The sequence below is a fragment of the Herpailurus yagouaroundi genome, unplaced genomic scaffold, assembly GCF_014898765.1.
Source record: "Herpailurus yagouaroundi ecotype Mexico unplaced genomic scaffold, PumYag 185, whole genome shotgun sequence".
Lineage (NCBI taxonomy): Eukaryota > Metazoa > Chordata > Mammalia > Carnivora > Felidae > Herpailurus > Herpailurus yagouaroundi.
The window spans coordinates 25,311,657-25,333,951 of NW_024412416.1; the positions used below are offsets into that span (position 1 = coordinate 25,311,657).

At 39.0% G+C, this 22,295-nt stretch overlaps 1 pseudogene; it reads right to left on the reverse strand.

Moving 5' to 3' along the window:
- Window positions 1-3,019: 3,019 nt before the first annotated feature.
- Window positions 3,020-10,186, reverse strand: LOC121042568 (E3 ubiquitin-protein transferase MAEA-like; annotated as a pseudogene).
- Window positions 10,187-22,295: the final 12,109 nt, after the last annotated feature.

Genomic DNA, 22,295 nt, shown 5'->3' on the forward strand with positions numbered 1-22,295 from the left:
CACAACAATCCAGCCCTGATCTAGATCTAGATCTCAGATCTAGAATAAAGCCCATATGGTGCCCAAGATAATTGCTCTCTGTGAACTGGTTCACACCTTTGCCTTTTATGTCAGTGACATGGATTTGCTTGTAGTTTCCACAAATGGGTACCTGCTGGGTCTTCTCTCATGCCTGTGCCCTGCAGGCTCTTCTGCTTGTGTTTTCCTTTCTTTTCCCTCTCTCATGTCTTACCTTTGTGTTTTGCAGGAACAAATGCCTCCTACAGTCTTTGCAATTCATTTCAGGCCATGCTCTGGCATTCTGGTCACCTGGTACCCATGTTAGGCTCAGGGTCCCTCTCTGTGCTATTTATGTACCTGTCTTCCAACTAAACTGTGAGATTCTTTGTGATGGGATTATGCCTTTTACAAATATGGTTTTGTCAAATATACAATGGGCATTCAAAATGTTGATTAGATTTATTGATTTCAGTTCAATGATGAACAAGTGAATAAATGAATGAATAGATGAAGTGAATGAAGTCCCATATTGCAACATCTATGTCCAGAAGATTTTCTGTTTTGTGGGACTGATGCCCCAACAGTGGACAACTTTCATTAAATAAGTAAACAATAGAAATTTAATTTGGAAACAAGTACTTTATTATGAAAATATATGATGCTTGGCAAGCTGCAGGACATTTTGCTAAATATTATCATACTTTATTAAATTGCCAAGCACCTGGAAACTGTCAGAAGGAAGAAAGTACATGTGACCAACTTGGAAATGTCAAATGATTATTACATATTGTTGTAAATCATTATAGCTCTTTGAGAAACTATAAAATGTCAAGATACTTGCAGGGTACAGGCTCTGTTCTGCCAACAGCCAGCTGGTGATCCTGCACAAAGCCCTTCATCCTTCTACTCTTCATTGTTCTCATTTGCAAAGTAAGGCCTTTATAATATCGAAGGCTCCCACTATTTTTTATTTTATTAAATCCAATGGATCTTATTAAACATGTTGCTTTTTTATATCTAAGTCTGATTGATAAAGAGGATTTTATGTGATTACCCATCACTATTATGTATAGAGACAGCAAGGATGTTCAATTTAATCAAATGACACAAGCATAACTAAGTGGGTGTAAGTGGCATACCACAGACAAGGAAAATTAAGTTGTGTTACTTTGTTGGAGCCACCAAGGAGGCGATACATAATGCAAGTAACCAGAAAAAAAAAAAACCCATCCTACTCACAAATGGAAAAACCAGTGGTGTCCGTATACATGACTGGCTGGCTTGAACACACAAATGAAGGAAGTCAGACAAACTTCTAATCAGTTTTGAGACACTCAGTGGCAGTAGATTGTTTCCATTTTATCTTCTGGAATAAAGTTGGCTTGCCTGGAGAGAGAGCAAGCAGCAGTGAGCAATGGGGTTCAGGGGTTTTTGGACTCCATGTCTGTGTTGAACATGACTATGTGTTACCTCCCGATGTCTGTTGCATAGAAAACTTAGTAGTGTGAGATGCTCAGCGAAAAATAAAATCCTGGGGTTGAATAAATGTGAGAGATGTTTCGTGTTCCATTTTTCTCTTGCAGATTTCCAAAGTTTGGTAATATGTTAAAGACTGAGAATTCCTCAGCAAAGGGACCTACTAAGGTATTCACAAAGCAGTTTGTTTTTTATAAAAGTTTATTTGTTTATTTTAAGAGAGAGAGAGGGAGAGAGCGAACAGGGGAGAGGCAGAGAGAGAGAGAGGGAGAGAGAATCTCAAGCAGGCTCTGTGTTGTTAGTGCAGAGCCCAACTGGGGGGCTCCATACACGGCACAAACCCACCAACCCTGAATCATGACCTGAGCTGAAATAGTCAGTTGTTCAATTGACCAAGCCACCCAGGCACCTCCTCCAAAGCAGTTTATTTAGACCAGTTTCAAAAACCCATTTATCAAGTTCTACTCAAAGTCTGGTAACTGTTATTTCCAAGTGAGGATATAAGCATAGAAATGGAATATATATATTTAGAAATTTTTATGGAAACGTGACACTATGTTTCCCAACAACCCTATGTGTATTCAGGGGATTGTTTCAGTGAGTAGGTATTGACCAGTTCAGGAGTTGGAGATAAGTTGCTTACAGTGTGAGCTTCAGACTAGCCATGTACATAGGGATCGCATTACAGTGTGCGAACTTTAAGGGTGATTTCTCAACTACAATGCATGCTCATGCATCTGAGAAAATGGAAACATTTTGTCCATAACATTTGTTTTTTTTTTACTGTCATTGTAATTTATTTTTTCAAGAAATAGAAAATCTTTTTATTATGCTTTACATTTACAGTTTATTAACTAATCAACATCAACATGCAAAAATAAGTGCTAAATACAAACCTCTACCGTATGGTTTTTTGTAAACTACAGTAGATCATTTGATTTGAAAAGTCACAGGTGTTTACTTCAATTGAACTACAAGTTACTGTAAGGATCAGCATTAGATCCACAGTTAGGGAACCATAGGCAGGAAAGTTCTCTGCAGAATTCGGCCCAGTGGATTTCCATGGGAACACATTCTCAAGGAGGAGATAAGGCGGCACGAATGACCTGACATTGAACCTGGCACACCCAAAGCCAGGTCCCAAGGACGCAACTCTGCTGGACACCTCTACAGGGCATGCTCGTTGGGCATGGCTGCCACCCTTCCTGGCATGTTGGTTGGTGATGGGAAGGAGGGGCCGACAGAAGGAGGACACAAGGGTCAGGGGTGCAGGAAATAACTGACTTTTGTTTCTGAAGTGGTGGAAGCTCCCAGGCAGGAAAGTCTCTCTCTGAAAGGGAAGGCATCAAGTAGCTCACGAGTGCTTCAGAATTCTACCAGTGGAAACATATCTCCAAGCACAGATGTGCTCTTGATCTGACTCCTCTCTTTCTAGGAATAGTTACCATCGCTCACTGATCTTGGGTCACAAGAAACAGAAACACAGGTAGGCAGACCAGGCTGGAGTGCGAGGGCATGGGGCACGCAGGTGTGTGTGGGGTGCCTACATGATGTACACTTTCTTGGATTGTGAGAAGTGCAACACTTCTTTGGTTCTTGGTGGACAGACAGCAAAGGGTTGTAGCTATAGTCGTTGGGCAGCCTCGGGGGCCGGTTGTTCTCCATCATTGAGATGTCTGAGGTCTGCAGAGCAGGTGGGAGTTGGCGCAGTGGGCCAGGGGCAGGGGCTATGCCTGCTTGTTCAGAGAGTGGCTGCACATGGGCCAGTGGGGCTCTTGAAGCTGCCGTCCCCCTTGGAATATTGTGGTGTCCTTATGGCTGAGAGGTTGGTGTGATGGTGAACACAGAATTTTCCCCAATCTGGTGCAGGTGGTAGTTGTACTGGAACTTCTGGCTCAGCATCAGCCACCTTGGCTGGGTCCAACCAGCTCTCTATGCCACTCTGGTGTGCTAATTCACTGAGATGTAGCTGCAGCAAAACAGGTGCCCCGCCATTGTATGGTCCATGTGCTTTCTCTTCCTCATGTTGGCTGCCAGGGGCTGGTTGCTGCTATGCTCCCTAAGGTACTAGATTCTGTGCTTGCACAGCTTGGTACTCTCCTCCTTCACTTGGATGGACTCCACCACCTGCCTTGGGGATGCTCAGCTTTTCCACTGTGCCATCCAGAAGGCTGACCACGGATTCCTCACCTGGGCAGCTGCTTAAGATCTTCTCCAGCTCAGCCACAACCATGGTGACATGGCTTGTGTCTCAGTGTTTTTGGAGAAGTCTGAAGGCATTCATTTAGTGTTGCATGGGACACCTTGAAGGTCAGGTACTCCTTCCTGCATCTTCAGGGTCACGGAGACCTGAGCAGCTGATACCTATACTTCCCTCTTGAATCTCCCAAAACATTAACCACAATCATTGTAATTTAAAATCAAGCTAGTGTTAACATAACTAAGTGAAATTCATATTACTTATTTTTAATCCTAATTTACTGAAAGTGGAAAAAATTTTATTGGATTATTTCTTAAGAAAAGACACACATTGTGGGTGCCTGTGTGACTCAGTCAGTTAAGCGTCCGACTTTGGCTCAGGTCATGATCTCACAGTTTCAAGCCCCATGTCTGGCTCTATGCTGACAGCTCAAGAGTCTGGAGCCTGCTTTGGATTCTGCATCTCCCTCACTCTCTCTCTCTCTCTCTGCCCCTCCCTGACTCACACTCTTTTTCTCTCTCTCAAAAATAAACATTAAAGTTTTTTTTAAATAAAAAAAAGAAAAGACACACATTGCAAACCAACTGGTGACAATGGTAGTGATCTGAGAAAATGAAGACCAAATAGGTTTGCCCTCAAATTACTCAGAAGTACTATTTATCTTGTACTCAATTTGTGATTTTTTAAAAGTTTTTTTTTTAAATTGAGGTGAAATTCACCTAACATAAAAGTAACCATTTTACAGAGTACAATTCACTTCATAATGTTGTGCAATCTGAATTTGCTTTTATGGCTGTGGTTGAAAGTGAGAGAGGAAACCCCTGGTGTCTTATTTGTAGAGATACACTGACTAGTGAAGCTAAGACACATTCAAAATGTAAGTGGTTTCTATCCCATTTATAATTGTACCAAGAACCATAAGACACCTAAGAATAAACCTAACCAGAGATGTAAAAGATCTGTATTATGAAAACTATAGGAAACTTATGGAAGAAATTGAAGAAGACACAAAGAAATGGAAAAATATTCCATGTTCATGGATTGGAAGAATAAATATTGTAAAAATGCCAATACTACCCAAAGCAATCTACATACAATCCTAATAAAAACTGCACCGATATTCTTCTCAGAGATAGAACAAACAACCCTGAAATTTGTATGGAAACACAAAAGATCCCAAATAGCCAAAGTAATGTTGAAAAAGAAAACCAAAACAGGAGGCATCACAGTCCTAAAGTAGAGGACTTTAGCCTTTACTAAAAAGCTGTAATCACCAAGAAAGTATGGTTTTGGCACAAGGACAGACACATAGACCAGTGGAATAGAATAGAGAACCAGAATTGGACCCACAAATGTATGGCCAACTAATCTTTGACAAAGCAGGAGAGAGTATCCAATGGAAAAAATTCACTCTCTTTAGCAAATGGTGCTGGGAGAATTGGACAGCAGCATGCAGAAGAATGAAACTAGACCACTTTATTACACCATACACACACAAAAAAAAAAAAACCTCAAAATGATGAAAAACCTAAATGTGAGACAGGAAACCATCAAAAGCCTAGAGGAAAAAACAGGCAACAACCTCTTTGACCACAGCCGCAACAATTTCTTGCTCGACACATCTCTGAAGGCAAGGGAAATAAAAGTAAAAATGAACTATTGGGACCTCATCAAGATAAAAAGCTTCTGAACTGAAAAAGAAATAATCAAGAAAACCAAAAGGTAATGTACAGAATGGGAGAAGATATTTGCAAATGACATATTGGATAAAGGGTTAGTATCCAAAATCTATAAATAACTCACCAAACTCCACACCCAAAAAACAAATAATCCAGTGAGGAAATGGGCAGAAGACATGAATAGACATTTTTCCAAAGCAGATATCTAGATGGCCAACAGGCACATGAAATGATGCTCAACATCACTCATCATCAGGGAAATACAAATCAAAACCACATTGTGATACCACCTCACACCAGTGAGAATGGCTAAAATTAACAACTTAGGAAACATCAGATGTTGACTAGCATGTGGAGAAACAGGACCCTCTTTCAGTGTTGGTAGGAATGCAAACTTGTGCAGCCACTCTGGAAACCAGTGCAGAGGTTCCTCAAAAAAACTAAAAATAGAATTACCCGACAACTCAGCAATAGCATTACTAGGGATTTATCCAAAGGATACAGGAGTGCTGATTCATAGGTGCACATGTACCCCAATGTTCATAGCAGCACTTTCAACAAGAGCCAAATTATGGAAAAAGCCCAATGTCCATCAACAGATGAATGAATAAAGAAGATGTGGTTTATATAAACAATGGAATACTACTTGGCAATGAGAAAGAATGAATCTTGCCATTTGCAGCAACATGGATGAAACTGGAGGGTATTATGCTAAGTGAAATAAGCCAGTGAGAGAAAGATAGATATCATATGTTTCACTCATATGTGTAATTTGAGAAACTTAACAGCAGACCATGGGGGAATGGAAGGGGAAAACTAGTTTCAAACATAGAGGGAGAGAAACCATAAGATGTTCTTAAATACAAAGAACAAACTGAGGGTTGATGGGCGGGAGGGCGGGGGAGAAGGGAAATGGGTGATGGGCATTGAGTAGGGCACTTGTTGGGATGAGCACTGGGTGTTGTATGTAAGTAATGAATCATGGAAATCTACTGAAGCCAAGAGCACACTGTATACACTGTATGTTGGCTAACTTGACAATAAATTACATTGAAATTTTGAGGGGAAAAAATAAACAAAAAAATAAACAAAAAGAAAGAAAATGTGTAAATATGAAAAAAACACATTTAGGTGGTTTCACACAGGAAATGAAGAATTTGTCAAACAACAAAAAAATTAGAGAAAATATGGAATTTAAAGACAATAGTATCAGATGTTTAATATTACACATATAAACATTAGTCCTTTGCTGTCTTCTAATAAAGCTGAACTTTAGGAGGTTAGACTACAAGGTGATACTTGTGAAAAATAGTATTGATATAGTCCTTGGAAGTGCTGGGTGAATATGAAGCAAGAAGTATACTGAAGTGCCACCAATATGACAAGTACCGCTAGTGACATAGTTCTCAATTTTTCCTGATGAAAGCACAGATAATGTAAACACAATAGTAGCCCTTTTGGTAAATGTTCAACTGAATATGGTGGTGGTGTGAAGGAAGAAGTTTATCTTTCAGCTATATTATCAATAAACACAACAAGCTCTGAATTGCATGAAGCCATGAAGCCTACTTAACATGTTAAGCCTACTTAACAAAGGTGGTTTAGAACTTTTTAGTTTTGAAGAAGAGGTTGTTCAGATGTTGATGTGACAGTGACAGGTAACTATTCTGGACCAGGTACCAGAATAAGAAACTTGTGGCAGGATATAAGTCAATCCATGGTTTTTTTCACTGAGAAAGCTCTTTTCTCCCCCATAAAATGTCTGCATGTTCATCATTGTATTTAAAGATGGGGAGATTGATTAGAAATATAAATCTAGTTCTCTAGACCTTCCATTATCCATGTCTTTTGCAGCTCTTCCCAGCAGAAAATTAAATCAATTTTCCCCTCTGTCTGGTTTTTACATGTGTTGGCTAATAGAATGCAGAAGAAAAGGTAGTTTTGACTCTATGCCTCACAGAGCCTTGCCTGAGTCTCTCTTGGACCCCTGCCAATTCTGAGCTAGTCTAATGGGTGACAGGAGACAGAAGTCTCCATTACTTCCACTCTGCCAACAGCCTACCTGCTCCCAGACAAGTGACACTTCCTAGCACAACCACTCCCTCACTGAACAGCCTGCTGATAGCAGCTGCCCAGAGAAGTGCAGCCAAGCTTGACTGAGTCTGGCCTGGGTACCAGAACTGACCAGATGACACAAAGACATAAGAGCAGTCATCAACAATTATTCTAAGTCTTAGCACTTTGGGATAATGTAGTAAAAATTGCGCATTATGTAAAGGTTGAGATGTTAGCATTTGAGATGATTCATTTTATGATATACCATGAGAGCAGATCAGAAAAAAACTGGTATTGTATATCTGTGTGTGATGGTTATTCAAAAGAAAAGTTCTGCCAAGAATGTTTAAACTTCTGAACAAACTTGAGTGTTAAGATGAGAAGACAGTTTGGTTCCAACTTTTCTATGATATAAATGGTAAAACCAGATGTACCCCCTTGTCTGTTATCTTCAGTATTTTCTGTGATCCTAATACTTCTCTTCAAGCAGGAAAGGCAAAATGGATTTCAATGACAGATAAAATTGAAGGGCAGAAGTAAAAGTAAGAAATGTGGAAGAATTATGTCTACTGATTATATATAGTAGGCGTATCAGAGTTTGCAAAACAAATACAAGATGTCCAGTAAATTTGAATTAATATTAACAAAAAACAAGTGATTTTTAGTGTATGTCTCAAATATTGCATAGGGCATACTTACACTAATATATATATAATATATATATTATATATAATGTATAGTTATATATATAATATAGATATATATAGTTGATATACAAGTGTATATATGTGTGTATGTGTGTGTGTGTGTGTGTGTGTGTGTAGTTGATCTGAAAGTTAAATTTAACTGGGCCTGTTGTATTTAATGTAGTAATCTTCTTACATAATTTAAATTACATTTGTAATTCATCATTCATCATCTATGATTCTGGTTGTCCTTGCATTATTGTCATAACTTCCATGGACAGTACTGGCAAAAGCTAGGGGTGTCTATTTCAGGACGGTGATGTCTGCTGAGTGATACATTGTGCACATGCTCACTGTTGACTCAAATAGAAATTGGGGTCTAGAATGATGATGGGGGAAAAGAAGTGAGCAAAAAACAAATGAAATTTGTTTTATGTAACAAAAGCTGGAATTTAACAGGGGTTCCATAAAGAAACACTATTTTTCATCAGGGAAAAATTGAAACACACACACACAGACACATATACAGACACACAGACTTTAATAGGCATGTACATGTAATGCATAGACTTCTTTTTCTGGGCTTAAACATATAAAAAAAATTCTTGTGCTGAATGTAAGATCATCAGTTTTCATTCTCTATGTTGAGATCGCTCTGAAAAAAAATCTGAGTTCTTAAAAATAAAATATACATTTCTGAGGCAAAGTACTCCATAAAAAAATCTTATCTTCAGCTTATATTTCAGTTAGTGATTCTAGAAACTTGAATCTGAACCCCATTGACTAAAAGAGAGGCCGGGTACCCATGAAAAATGACCCTATGTCACCATGGGAAGGATGTGTGATAATGACATGCCTGGTCCTTCCCCAAAGAGACCCATCACCATTTACTCAGATTAAAAAAAAAAAAAAAACAACAACACTGGGGAATTGACATGTCTAGATCATACCTGCTCCCTGGAAGCCACTTGCACCCAGTGACTCATTCATAGGTGAATACAAAGCCCCAGCTCTCTTGCCTCAAAGATGAGCTGGACTGAGGTATCATGGTGCACTCACTCCCTCTGCCCTTTCTTGCTTTCCTCCCTCTTACAGTGTGGTTCCTGAGAGCACTCCCAATGAACCTCCTGCACACAGTTCTCAGAGTCTGTTTCCCAGGAAACCTAACCCTTAGGAGCACGTAATTCTATAATCATTAAATGATTCTCACTTGGACCAATCAAAAATAGGAGGTTTAGTTTTATTTTCTCAGCAACTGGTAATTGGAATGGAATTGTTTAAGGATTTTTTTTTTTTGTCATGCTGTTGACTCAGAGGAGTCCTTGTGGGGTCTATCTCCATGATAAGCTGAAATCATCAAACATCCTGCCTTGCCTGCTGATTTCTTCACAATCAGTGTCTAACCATCCTTGAGATAGAGCCCTGGCTAATAGGAGCTGCAAACACATCTGTAAACACTGGTTTACTTCATCTATAAAGGGATTTCTGGGGCAGGAATAAAAGGAGAAATAGTGAAAAATTCTCCCCCCTCTTTCCTTCCCAGATGGTGACAGACAGTTCTCTGCTGCTCAAATTTAACATTGGCTGACTCTGGATACTAACACACTGGATCCCCTTCTGTGGGCAGAAAGAATGGAGTGGGGCTGGCTCTTGGTGGTGGGGACATGTTGGGGGTGAGATTGTGGTGCTAAATATCTTCTTCTGATATTTAAGCAATGTCCAACATTTAGTACTTCCTAGAGTTCCCAACTTCTTTGTGTGTTAAATTTCAATGGGACACTTAAAACTGGCTATAATGCAGATTTTCCAAACTCAACATATTCGTAAATAAACTCAATTCCTTTGCTCCTTATTGCCATCCTTGCTCACCTTGTATTCCCTGTATTGGTTGTTAGTAACTGTACTCATCCTGTCCCCCAAATTGGAAATCTGGAAGTTATTATTGACCCTATCCTCTTCCTATCCTTCTGCCTACCTCCATGTAATCAGTGGTCCAGTTCTGTTGAGTCTCTCTCCTAAATATCTCTGAAATACATACCCTCTAAGTTATCCTCAGAGCCATTGTGAATTTCAGGACCCCATTCTCTCATGCTCTGACTATTGAAAGAATCTCTTATTAGGTCAATTTACCTATAGTGACCCCCTTCTCACTCTTCTGTTACTCCTCCACTAGATCTGATCCCGTTTTCTCTTGACAGGTGACATAGCCCCTCAAGACTGGCTACTTATTCAGGTGATTTTAAAATGTGATCTATGGAGTCTGGAATAAGTCTGCTTTCATCAGTTTTAGATCCTGACATTGAATAAAGGTATTCTCAGCTTGGGAGGATTTGGAAACTATTGTGATGCAGTACTGACTATTTGTATTTCCTCCAAGTTGCTTCACAAGTATTTTCTCTTGTCCATGGATCTTCTCTGTTTGGAACAGTCTTCATTGTTTTTACAACTTGGTAGATCACTGATTATATTTAAAAATGAAGCTTGAAGGTCGCCTCATCTTTGAAGCCTCCCTAAACTGAGGGGCAGAACTCTTAAGAGGCCATTCAGTTTTATCTTTTACCATTTGGAATGGAGAAAAAGTTCCCACTTGCAACTCTGCAAATTCATGACTTTTTAGACTCTATTTTCTTTTATTCCTACTGCCATTTCATTTCTGCACTCATTTTATTTTTTCATAAAAATGTACTAACTGCAACCTGTCACTAGTGTAGACTAGTTCCATTTTCCAACCTCTTCCCCTTGAGCTATAAGTTCATTAGGCTTATGATCTGACTCCTGAGTCATTACAAATAATGGCTTTACTAGATATTTTGCTACTGTATTACATAGATTGTGATCCTTTTGGCCTTCAATAACAATTTTCTCACAAGTATGCTGCCTGGTACCTAAGTTAATGTCACATATTCTAAATTTTTCATGATGCCCCCAATCCTGATACTAATTTTTTTTTGTGTGTGATAGATTAGGTTTTGCTGTGGTAATAACTCCAAAATGTCTTGGTTTAAAGAAGTAGAGATTTTTTTCTTCTTCATGGTACATGTCTACAATTGGTTGGGTTTCTACATTGTGGTCATTTTGGTCCCCAGACTGTCAGGAATGTGCCATCTGGAGTGTGGATGGTTTCTGTGGCAGGGAGCAAGAGCCCATTGTAATCCCACCTCAATCCATAAAGCTTCTGCCCAGCAATGATACACATCACTTCTGCTCACACTTTGGTGGTCAAAGAATTCTGTGTGGCCACATCTCACTGCAAGGAGGTGGGAATAAAGTCCTATCTCTGGAATGGAGAATATTTGATGCACTGAACTCATGGCCACCATGTTTCAGTTCATTGATACTTGGAAATATGCAAGAATTTAGTAATTTTATACTTTTCTTTCTTTTTAAAAAATATTTTATTTTTAAGTAATCTCTATGCCCAACATGGGACTCGAACTCATATCCCAAGGTCAAGAGTTGCATGCTGTACTCACTGAGCCAGCTGGGCACCTCTTGTATATTTTCTTTTCCTTTTTTTAATTTACTATTATTATTTTCTAAATGTTTATTTTTGAGGGAGAGAGAGAAAGAGAGCAAGTAGGGGAGGGGAGAGAGAGAGAGAGAGAGGGAGACACAGAATCTGAAGCAGGCTCCAGGCTCTGAACTGTCAGCACAGAGCCTGATGTGGAGCCTGAACCCACGAACTGTGAGATCATGACCTGAGCCGAAGTCGGTTACTCAACCAACTGAGCCACCCAGATGCCCCTATTTTCTTTTTAAAGATCTTTAATTGTTAGATTTTTCTTTGTTCACTTTAAATTATGATTTGGAACTCATTTATCCTGTGTCTAGTTTGTCTAGCTTTGTCATTAATCTTTTAGCAAACATGTTTACACATATTTTTCTATCAACGTTAAGAAGTATTGAGAACTCTCATACATTGCCAGAGGGAATGTTTAGCCGCTTTAGAAAACATTTTGGCAATTTCTCAAAATGATAAACAGAGTTACCACATGACCCAGCAATTCCACTCCTAGGTATTTGACTAAGATTTGAATACATATGTCCATAAAAAATGTGCATACCAATATTTACAGCAGCATTATTAATAATGCCAAAAAAGTGGAAACAGTATGAATGTCCATGAAATGATGGAAGAATAAACAAAATGTGGTGTATCTATACAATGGAATATTACTCAGCTTTAGAAAGAAAGGAATGAAATACTGATATGTGCTACAATATGCTGAACTTCAAAGCATTAACCACAAATAATGAACATATTGAAATATATTGAACATAATGAAATAACCAGTCATGAGGGGACCACATTTTTATATGATTCCATTTATAATAAATGTCTAGAGTAGGCAGGCTGCCTGGGTGGCTCAGTGGGTTAAGTGTCCAACTCTGGATTTTGGGTCAGGTGGTGATCTAACAGTTTGTGGGATCAAGACCCATGTCTCACTCTTCACAGATGGTGTGGAGCCTGCTTGGGATTCTCTCTCTCCCTCCCTCTCTATCTGTAGGATTTGAAGTCTTCTCCATAGTCAATGATACCCACAAGTTTCAAGATATTGTTCATGAGAACATATCAAGAAACCAAAGCAAAAATGATAATTGTAGAATAATTTCTGTGACTATATTCCCTAAAGCCAGGATTCACTTGGGCAAATGCCAAACTTTAACCTTGTAGTTGTGTACACATATTACAAAAGAGGAAAAACATCATCCTCTGTGATTCTCAACAGAGTCGAGGGGAAATATGGATAGAAGATTTTGTTTTTTGAAAAATCATATTTCTACTTACTATTGCTTTCATTTGTTTCCAGTCATAGTATTCATTTAGATGTCCCAGATAAATTAAAGGAGGGTATGGGTTATTTCTGTTTGTCCAAAGAGCTCATGGGTCAAACTGAATTTAACAATTGCATTTGATCTATTGTGTGTGTACCTACAAGTGCATATAACATGTAAGTGTTCTGCACTCATGCTAGATCACAGCTCCCATGAACAAGGGGTCATGTCTTCTGTGTCTTCCACATGGAGTCCAGGAAAGCATAGTATATATTTATGACACAACCTTGGTTTCTTCAATTGTAAATGCTGGATAATGGCTATTTCTCTCCCAATGACTGTCAATGTGGGAAAATTTAAGTAATAATATTCAAGAGGATGTATACAATAACTGAGTTTAGCCCTGATATTTTCAGTGGTGAATCTTCACTGAGAAGAAAACAAGTCAGGAGAAGAGATTGGGGATTTGGATGTGGGGGCTCCTGCTGTGAGCCATTCACTGCATGGAGCTCCTGGAGGTGTGACAAGGCATACAGGCTTATGGAGGAACAGAGGTCACTGAGCAAGTGAGTAGCCAGGTCCATGATGAGCGGTAACATCTCCATATCCCTCACAGGTTGGCTGGCTGAGTAACATGAGCTCAGCCTTCTGCTGTGGTGACAGTCACATACATTATGGCCATGTGGTCCCTGAGTGCTGTGGGTCTTAGTCCTTATCCTGGGATTCTCTGCACTTCCCCATCTTTAATTTTTTAAAATTTACATTTATTTATTTTTGAGAGACAGAGATAGACAGAGTGCTAGCAGGGGAGGGGCAGAAAGATAATGAGACACAGAATCAGAAGCACGGGGCTCGAACTCACAAACCTGAAATCATGACCTAAGCTAAAGTCAGACGCTTAACCGACTGAACCACTCAGGCACCTCTGCACTGTCCCATCTTGAGGGAAGCTGTGGCTGGACCCACTGTAGCCAATTCAGGTAAAAGCTCAGGATTATGAGGATAAAGCTGAATTTGGGCTCATGTTAAGAGCTTTCTTGCTGTTTAGTTCATTGACTATAGGACTGCCTGACAGATTTGTCAATTAAAATACAGCACACCTGTTACTTATGAATTTCAGATAGATGACAAGTAGTGTTTTAGTATAAGTATATCCCAAATATTTCACATTTAGCTTGGAGTCCTGTATTTTATCTGGCAACGCTAAGTTGTGAGATATGTGAGATATTTCAATCTCACATATAGCACAGAATCATAGATTTAAGTGGAAACTTTAGGGTTTACTTATTCACTGCACTGCATTAGTTAAAACATATCTGAACTGCCCTAATCAAGATTAGATCCTACCTTTATTTTTTTTAATTATTTTTTAACATTTATTTATTTTTGAAAAACAGAGAGAGACAGAACATGAGCAGGAGAGGGACAGAGAGAGAGAGGGAGACACGGAATCTGAAGCAGGCTCCAGGCTCTGAGCTGTTAGCACACAGGCTGACACAGGACTTGAACCCATGAACCATAAGATCATGACCTGAGCTGAAGTCAGACACTTAACTGACTGAGCCACCCAGACACCCCTAGATCCTACCTCTCTTAAAGAACTCCTTTACTTCAAGGAAATTCTAGAATCTATTCTAAATCTATTTTTGAGGCATCTTTAACCCACGTGTATGTGTGGTGAATGTGTGTGTGTGTTTGTGTGTGTGTGTGCAAGTATATGTGTGTGTATGTGTGTGCTCATGCACCTGTGTGCATATGCATCTGAGGGCATGAATATTAATATGTGTGTTCACATCCATGCAGCAGGTAGAAAGAAAGAGTGTCTGAGCTCCATCATTCTGTAGAACAAAGAAGTGTGTGCTTGAAGACCTGGATTAGGTCCTGTGTCAGACTTGTCTTCTGTCATTTGTGAGCACTGGAATTCTTGGTGAGTCATAGGGCCTGGCAGAATAGGACACTTTGTAACAGTCTCAGAAAATAGAAGATGATCTTAACAAAGACCTATTTATTCCACACTCTAGGCAAGATCTCTTTAAAAAAATGAAAGGCAGGATGAATAAAATATGCCAAATGATACTTTTAAAGCCAGGAGAATCGTTTTTCTTGTACCTTAGCATATAATTTACAAAATTGAGATGTCAGTCATTATAAATGCATGTGATCACTTTTTTTTTGAGGTGTATAAACTTTCTAAAATGAGAAATGAAAGAAGCACTCAACAACTCATGTCAGGAGTCTGTTTATAAAGAAATTTTTTACATGTTGGAAGTATGGCTAGTAGCAAATTTGATGTTATTCCTACATATGGAGAAAGAAATGCATATTTTGACCTTTAAAGGAGAAAAAGGCACTTTGTGGCCTTATCCAATTTCACAGCAGACATCTATGTAAATTATGCAACTTGCTCTTGAGAATAGCAAGGTGGTCTCTCAATATTTTCTTTTTCTTGGTTTAGTTTCAAGATTAAGAAGTTGATGCAGCTGAATGGAATTAACTTTTTCGTTATTACCTTCTTCAAATTTTTATCCATGTAAATTGTTTTCCCCAAAGAATAGAAAAGAATGATATAAATCATTGGCGGGTTGCCATCAACTCTGCAGCTATTTCTAAAATTTTCAGTGCAGTATGAGGTATGCATGTTTATGGATGTGTGTGTCTCCTTCCCCACCACTTCTAGTTAAGTTGTATTTAAAATAAGTGAGGATCTAGGGGCGCCTGGGTGGCGCAGTCGGTTGGGCGTCCGACTTCAGCCAGGTCACCATCTCGCGGTCCGTGAGTTCGAGCCCCGCGTCAGGCTCTGGGCTGATGGCTCAGAGCCTGGAGCCTGTTTCCGATTCTGTGTCTCCCTCTCTCTCTGCCCCTTCCCCGTTTATGCTCTGTCTCTCTCTGTCCCAAAAATAAATAAAAACGTTGAAAAAAATTTAAATAAAATAAGTGAGGATCTTTCTGTAAAAGCAATTCCCCATTCTCCCTGCATAGAATCCAGCTTCAGTGATTGATCTCCTCCAGTGTAGCCCCTGGCTGGCATTCTGGAACCCCTTTCCTAAGCTGGACACCATGCTTCAAATGCCAGCAGAAAGGAAGAGGGTACTTGGTTGTGTTAAATAACAAAAATTCAACTGAGTAAATTTAAAGATCTAATTGGTTTTATTCAACACTTTATGAATCAGGCAGCATCCCATCTAGTAATAGAAGGGAGCTTTCAAAGGCTATACAAATGGTAGGGGGGTTATTAAATTTTTTTTAATGTTTATTTATTTTTGAGAGAGACAGAGACAGAGTGTGAACAGGGAAGGGGCAAAATGAGAGAGAGACCCAGAATCTGAAGCGCAGGCTCCTGACTCTGAGCTGTTAGCACAGAGCTCAACGTGGGACTTGAGATCATGACCAGAGCCAGAGTTGGATGCTTAACCAACTGAGCCACTCAAGTGCCTCAATGGCAGTTTTTCTAAAGGCAGAAAGGAGGCTGGAAAAATAAATTATTAGAAGAGAATACATTGTCTCAGGCAAGGTCACCCTCCTAAGGAAAGTGGAAAGGGTCCACTGAGCAGATTATTTCACTAGTGCTACCCAGGTAATTCTATGTTGACTGGCTAAAAGTTATATTCTGGGAAGGTGAAACTGTAGTTAGGTTCTGTATAAGTCTTGGTTTGCTGATGTGAGGCTTATCACAAGTGATACCATTTTTATCCTGTTTTCTATTTTTTAACAGCTATCCCCTAATTCTCTTTATTTCAGTATTTAATAATCTTTTATTCTACAAATATTTGTTCAAGACCAGACATCCCACTAAACTCTGAGATATAATAGTGAGAGGATAAAACAAAGACCCGACTTTGCCCTCATAGAACTTACAGTCATGCAGAAATAGACATGAATCCAGTAATCACACAAACATTTTTTGTTCTTTAGCAGGTGAACCTCCCTCAAAGGTACATGATAGACACATTAGGGAGCACAGAGACAGCTTCCCTGAGAAAAGTATAATTAGCTGGGAGGCAATTTAGTTTGGCAAAGGCAGGTTGGGGTGGGAGAACAGTACAGACAGTTTCAAAGTGTATGCAAAGACCATCTAGTGGGAGAGAACAATGCATTGTTCAAGAAATCAGAAGAAACAGCATAACCAGAGCAAAGAATGAAAGGAGCATGGGACAAGGTGAGGCTGGAGCCATTAGTTGGGGCCAAGTTATGCAGGATTCTGGGGCACATAAAGGATTTTGATTTGGGGTGAGGATTGGTTTATAAGCTCAGTTTGATTTTGAGAACACATTAGGTAGATTGCTGTAGCCTTCTAGCTGCCTGTACATCTTGGTCACCTATGACATCAGAATAGATGGCCTAATATGGTTTGTCTTTATCTGTGGTGATAATCCAACCTTCATAATTTCCTGAGTGGAGTCAAGAGAAAGCACAGGGAGACCAGTTAGAAAGATGTTTTCAGATAAAAGATAACAATGACTTCACTTTTCCAGCAAGCTTCCCATTTTTCCTGTAATTGAATTCTTCTCTGGTATCATTTCCCTTCAGCTCAAATAACCTCTTTAACAATTCTTGAAGTAGTGACAACTTTGCTGCACTTTTGTTTGTTTAAAAATGTCTCCCTTTGTTTTAAAAACTTATTTTTGAAGTTTATTTGTTTACTTTGAGGGAAACAGAGGCAGAGAAAGTGAGGGAGGGGCAGAGTGAGAGGAGAGAAGAGAGAGAATATCAAGCAGGCTTCATGCTGCCAGCACAGAGCCTGATGCAGGGCTCAAACTCACAAAACACAAGATCATGACCTGAACCAAAACCAAGAGTTGGATGCTTAACTGACTGAGCCATCCAGGAATCCCTTAAAAAAACTTATTTTTGAAGAGTATTTTCTCTAGACATAAAATCCTGGGTTGACAGTTTTTTCTTTTAGCACTTTAAAGATATCATTACATCATCTTCTGGACCACATTGTTTCTGATAAGATGTCATTAGTGATTGCTACTGCTTATCCTTTGTAGGTAATGTGTCTTTGTTCTGTTTCTTATATTCTACATATGAGTGAATCATATGGTATTTGTCTTTTTATGACTTATTTCACTTAATATTGTACCCTCTAGGGGCACCTGGGTGGCTCAGTCAGTTAAGCATCTGACTTTGGCTCAGGTCATGATCTCACATTCGTGGGTTCAAGCCCCATATCAGTCTCTGTGCTGACAGCTCAAGAGCCTGGAGCCTGCTTCAGATTCTGTGCTCCCTCTCTTTCTGCCCCACCCCTTCTCACTCTCTCTCTCTCTTTCTCTCTCAAAAATAAACATTAAAAAAATAAAAACAAAACATTGTACCCTCTAGATACATCTATGTTGTTGCAAATGGCAAGGTTTTTTTTTTTTCTTTTTTATGGCTGAATAATATTCCATTGTACATATATACCACATCTTCTTTATTCATCTATGCATGGACCTTAAATAATGCCACAATATGGGGTGCCTGGGTGGCTCAGTCAGTGACTCAGACTTCGGCTCAGGTCATGATCTCATGGTTCGTGAGTTCAAGCCCTGTGTCAGGCTCTGTGCTGATGGCTCAGAGCCTGGAGCCTGTTTCAGATTCTGTGTCTCCCTCTCTCTCTGACCCTCCCCCCGTTCATGCTCTGTCTCTCTCTGTCTCAAAAATAAACAAACATTAAAAAATAATAAATAAATAATGCCACAATAATCATAAGTACATATATTTTTTTTTAATTCATGTTTTTATTTTTTGGGGGGTGAGCACTAAGTAGTGGAATTATTGGTAATTCTATATATTACCAATTCCATAAATTACTGATTCCAATAATGGAATTGTATGGTAATTCTATTTATATTTTTATTTTTTTAATTATATTCTTTTTTATTTTAGAGAGAGAGAAAAAGAGCGTGAGCATGGAAAGAGGGCAGAAAGAGAGAGAGAGAGAATCCTAATCAGGCTTCATGCTCAGTGCAGAGCCTGGCATGGGGCTTGAGCTCATAACCCTCGGATCATGACCTGAGCTGAAATCAAGAATCAGATGCTCAACCGACTGAGCACCAGGTGACCCAGTAACTCTATTTTTAGTTTTTTGAGAAACTTCCACACTGTTTTCCAGAGTGGCTGCACCAATTTACTTTTCCCCCAACAGTGTACAAAGGTTCCTTTTTCTCTACGTTTTTGCTAACACTTGTTATTTCTTGTGTTTTTAATTTTAGCCAGTCCGACAGGTATGAAGTAATATCTCATTGTGGTTTTGATTTGCCTTTCCCTGATGATTAGTGATATTGAGCATCTCTTCATGCACCATCTGCATGTCTTCCTTAGAAAAATGTCTATTCATGTCCACCCATTTTTTAGTTGAATTATTTGTGGTTTTGGGTATGTTGAGTTGTATAAGCTCTTTATATATTTTGGATATTAACCCCTTATTGGACACATCATTTGTAAATATCTTCTCCCATTCAGTAAGTTGTCTGTTTTTTTGTTATTGTTGATGGTTTCTTTCCTTTTTATTTTGATGTAGTCTCAATAGTTAACTTTTGCTTTTGCTTCCCTTGCCTCAGAAGACATATCTAGAAAAATGTAACCAATGTCAGAGAAATTACTACCTGTGTTATTTTCTAGAATTTTTATGGTTTCAGGTCTCACATTTATGAATTTAATCCACTTTGAGTCCATTTTTGTGTATGGTGTAAGAAAGTGGTCCCGTTTCATTATTTTGAATGTAGCTGTCCAATTTTACCAACACCATTTGTTGAAGAGACTGTCTTTTTCTCATTGTATAGTCTTGCATCTTTGTCATAGATTAATTGACCATAAAAGCATGGGTTTATTTCTGGATTCTGTTCTATTTCACTGATCTATGTGTCTATGTTTGGACCAGTACTGTACTGTTTTGATTCAGTGCTTTTTTTTCTGCATGCTTTAATTAGGATAACTTTTATTGACTTGTCTTCAAGTTCACTAAAATTTTCTTTTTAAATTTTTTTTAAAATGTTTATTTTTGAGGGGGGTGCAGAGAGAGAGAGAGAGAGAGGGAGACAGAGAATCCCAATCAGCACAGTGCTGTAAGTACAGAGCCTGATGCAGGGCTCAAACTCAGGAACTGTGAGATCATACATGACCTGAGCTGAAATCAAGGGTCAGATGCTTAACTGACTGAGCCACCCAGGCTCCCAAGTTCACTAAAATTTTCTTATGCAGTGTTCAATCTTCTTTTAAGCCCAGATGGTTAATTTTTATTTCAGACATTGAATTTTTCCATTCTAGAATTTCCAACTTTAGTTTTATAAATTTCCAGTTTATACTTTCTATTTCTTTGCTGAGATAGCCCATCTGTTTACTTATTCTGTCCACCTTTTCCTCTACATTCTTGAGCATATTTTTAACATGTGTCTGAAGATCTTTATTTGCAAAACTCAATATCCATCATCTTTGGGTCTATTTATATTGACTACTTCCCCACATTTCTGGTTTTGGATGATATTTTATTGCTTCTTTGTATGTCTAATCATTTTTTATTATATGCTGGATTTGTGTACCCTCTCTTGTGAGTCTGAATTATCCTGATTTACTTTAAAAAAATATTGAGTTTTGTTCTGATAGGCAGTTAATTTAGTAGTAGTTAGGCAGCAGCCATTGAGGTTTGTTTTTGAGCTTTTTTGGGGTAGGTCAAGAGTATCACTTACTAGCAGGCCTGGAATAGCAGGACTAGATCAGTGTTTCTCAACAGCAGCACTATTGAATTGTAGACTAGATGATTCTTTGCTGAGGAAGGGTGAGGGATATCTTGTGTATTATAGGATGTTTAACAACATCCCTAGCCTTTATGTAGTAGATATAAATAGCATCCTTCCAGGTGTGACAACCAAAATAGATCTCAACATTGCTAAATGTCCCCTGGGGAATAAAATTACTCCAAATTTAGAACCATTAGGCTAGAATAACACTACACCATTCTAGCCATTACTTCTTGGTAGGTTTTTTGGAATCTCAGTGGAATGCTTGGGATATGTAGCAGGGTCTCACTACTCTGGATGTTTGGAACTTTGAAATCTCCATTCAGCTTGCAACCCCCAGCAGTTGTTCTCTGAGAGGACTTATGGAACCTCATTATATGCATGAGTAGCTTAAAAATTGGCCAAAAAGTCAAGGGACTCTGTAGATACACAGAGCTTTCTTTCTGTGATGCTCCCTTGTCCTCTGTATCCTGCTTTGCAAATTCCATCCTTCTTAGTGGCTTAGAACTCAGTTTTCCTTTTGAGTTCTCTTCTTGTTTTTGAAAAAAAATATATATATATATAATCTATTGTCAAATTGGCTAACATACAGTGTGTACAGGGTGCTCTTGGTTTTGGGTGTAGATTCCTGTGGTTCATCACTTATTCTTGTTTTTGAAATTTGAAAAGTATTTCCAAGCAGAAATTTGAGATAAATACAGAGTTCACCATGTGGATTTCTTAAAGATTACAGCTCTGTGTTGTCTACTTTTCAGTGACCCAAAACATTGAGAGATATTCTTTCATGGCAGTAACTTGGCTATATTTTCACTCTAATGCCATATTTTTCAATTGATTTTATATATATATATGTATATATATATATATATATAATTATAATTATTATTATATTTTTAATTAGTCTTCACACCCATCATGGAGCCCAACATGGGTGGGGCTTGAACTCATGACCCAGAGATCAAGACCTGAGCTGAGATCAAGAGTCAGACACTTAACCTACTGAGCCACCCAGGTGACCCTGATTATTAATTATTTTGGGGCGCCTGGGTGGCTCAGTCGGTTGAGCATCCGACTTCAGCTCAGGTCACAATCTCACGGTCCGTGAGTTCGAGCCCCGCGTTGGGCTCTGGGCTGATGGCTCAGAGCCTGGAGCCTGCTTCCGATTCTGTGTCTCCCTCTCTCTCTGCCCCTCCCCCGTTCATGCTCTGTCTCTCTCTGTCTCAAAAATAAATAAATGTTAAAAAAAAATTAAAAAAAAAAAAAGAAAGTGTAGCTCCTGTCTGGGTTTGCCAACACAGTTGCCAAACAAACTTGAATAAACTAACTGCTAGAGAAGCCAATAAATGAAGAGACAAGGGTTTGAAAGAGAAAGGGAGAAATTTATATTGGGTGCCAGGCAGGCAGGGGAGGTGGCAGGCTCAAGCCTTAACAACCAACCTCTCTGCCTACAAGATGAACACCTAGAGTATTATATGGAGAAGTCCAGAGGGTATCTGTAAGACAGTAGGCAGAGAGCACGTGATCACCAGTCGGGGTCTGTAGTGTTTAGCACGTGATCATAGCAAGGGATATGATGTGTAGGATGTGGTCTTTTAGGCATTCCTTCACCACTAGGGCTTTCTGGTCTGGTCATTGGAATGTTCCAGTCATTGTAAAACATCTTCATCAATGCCTCAACAAAGTGCAATAACAAATAAGAACAATG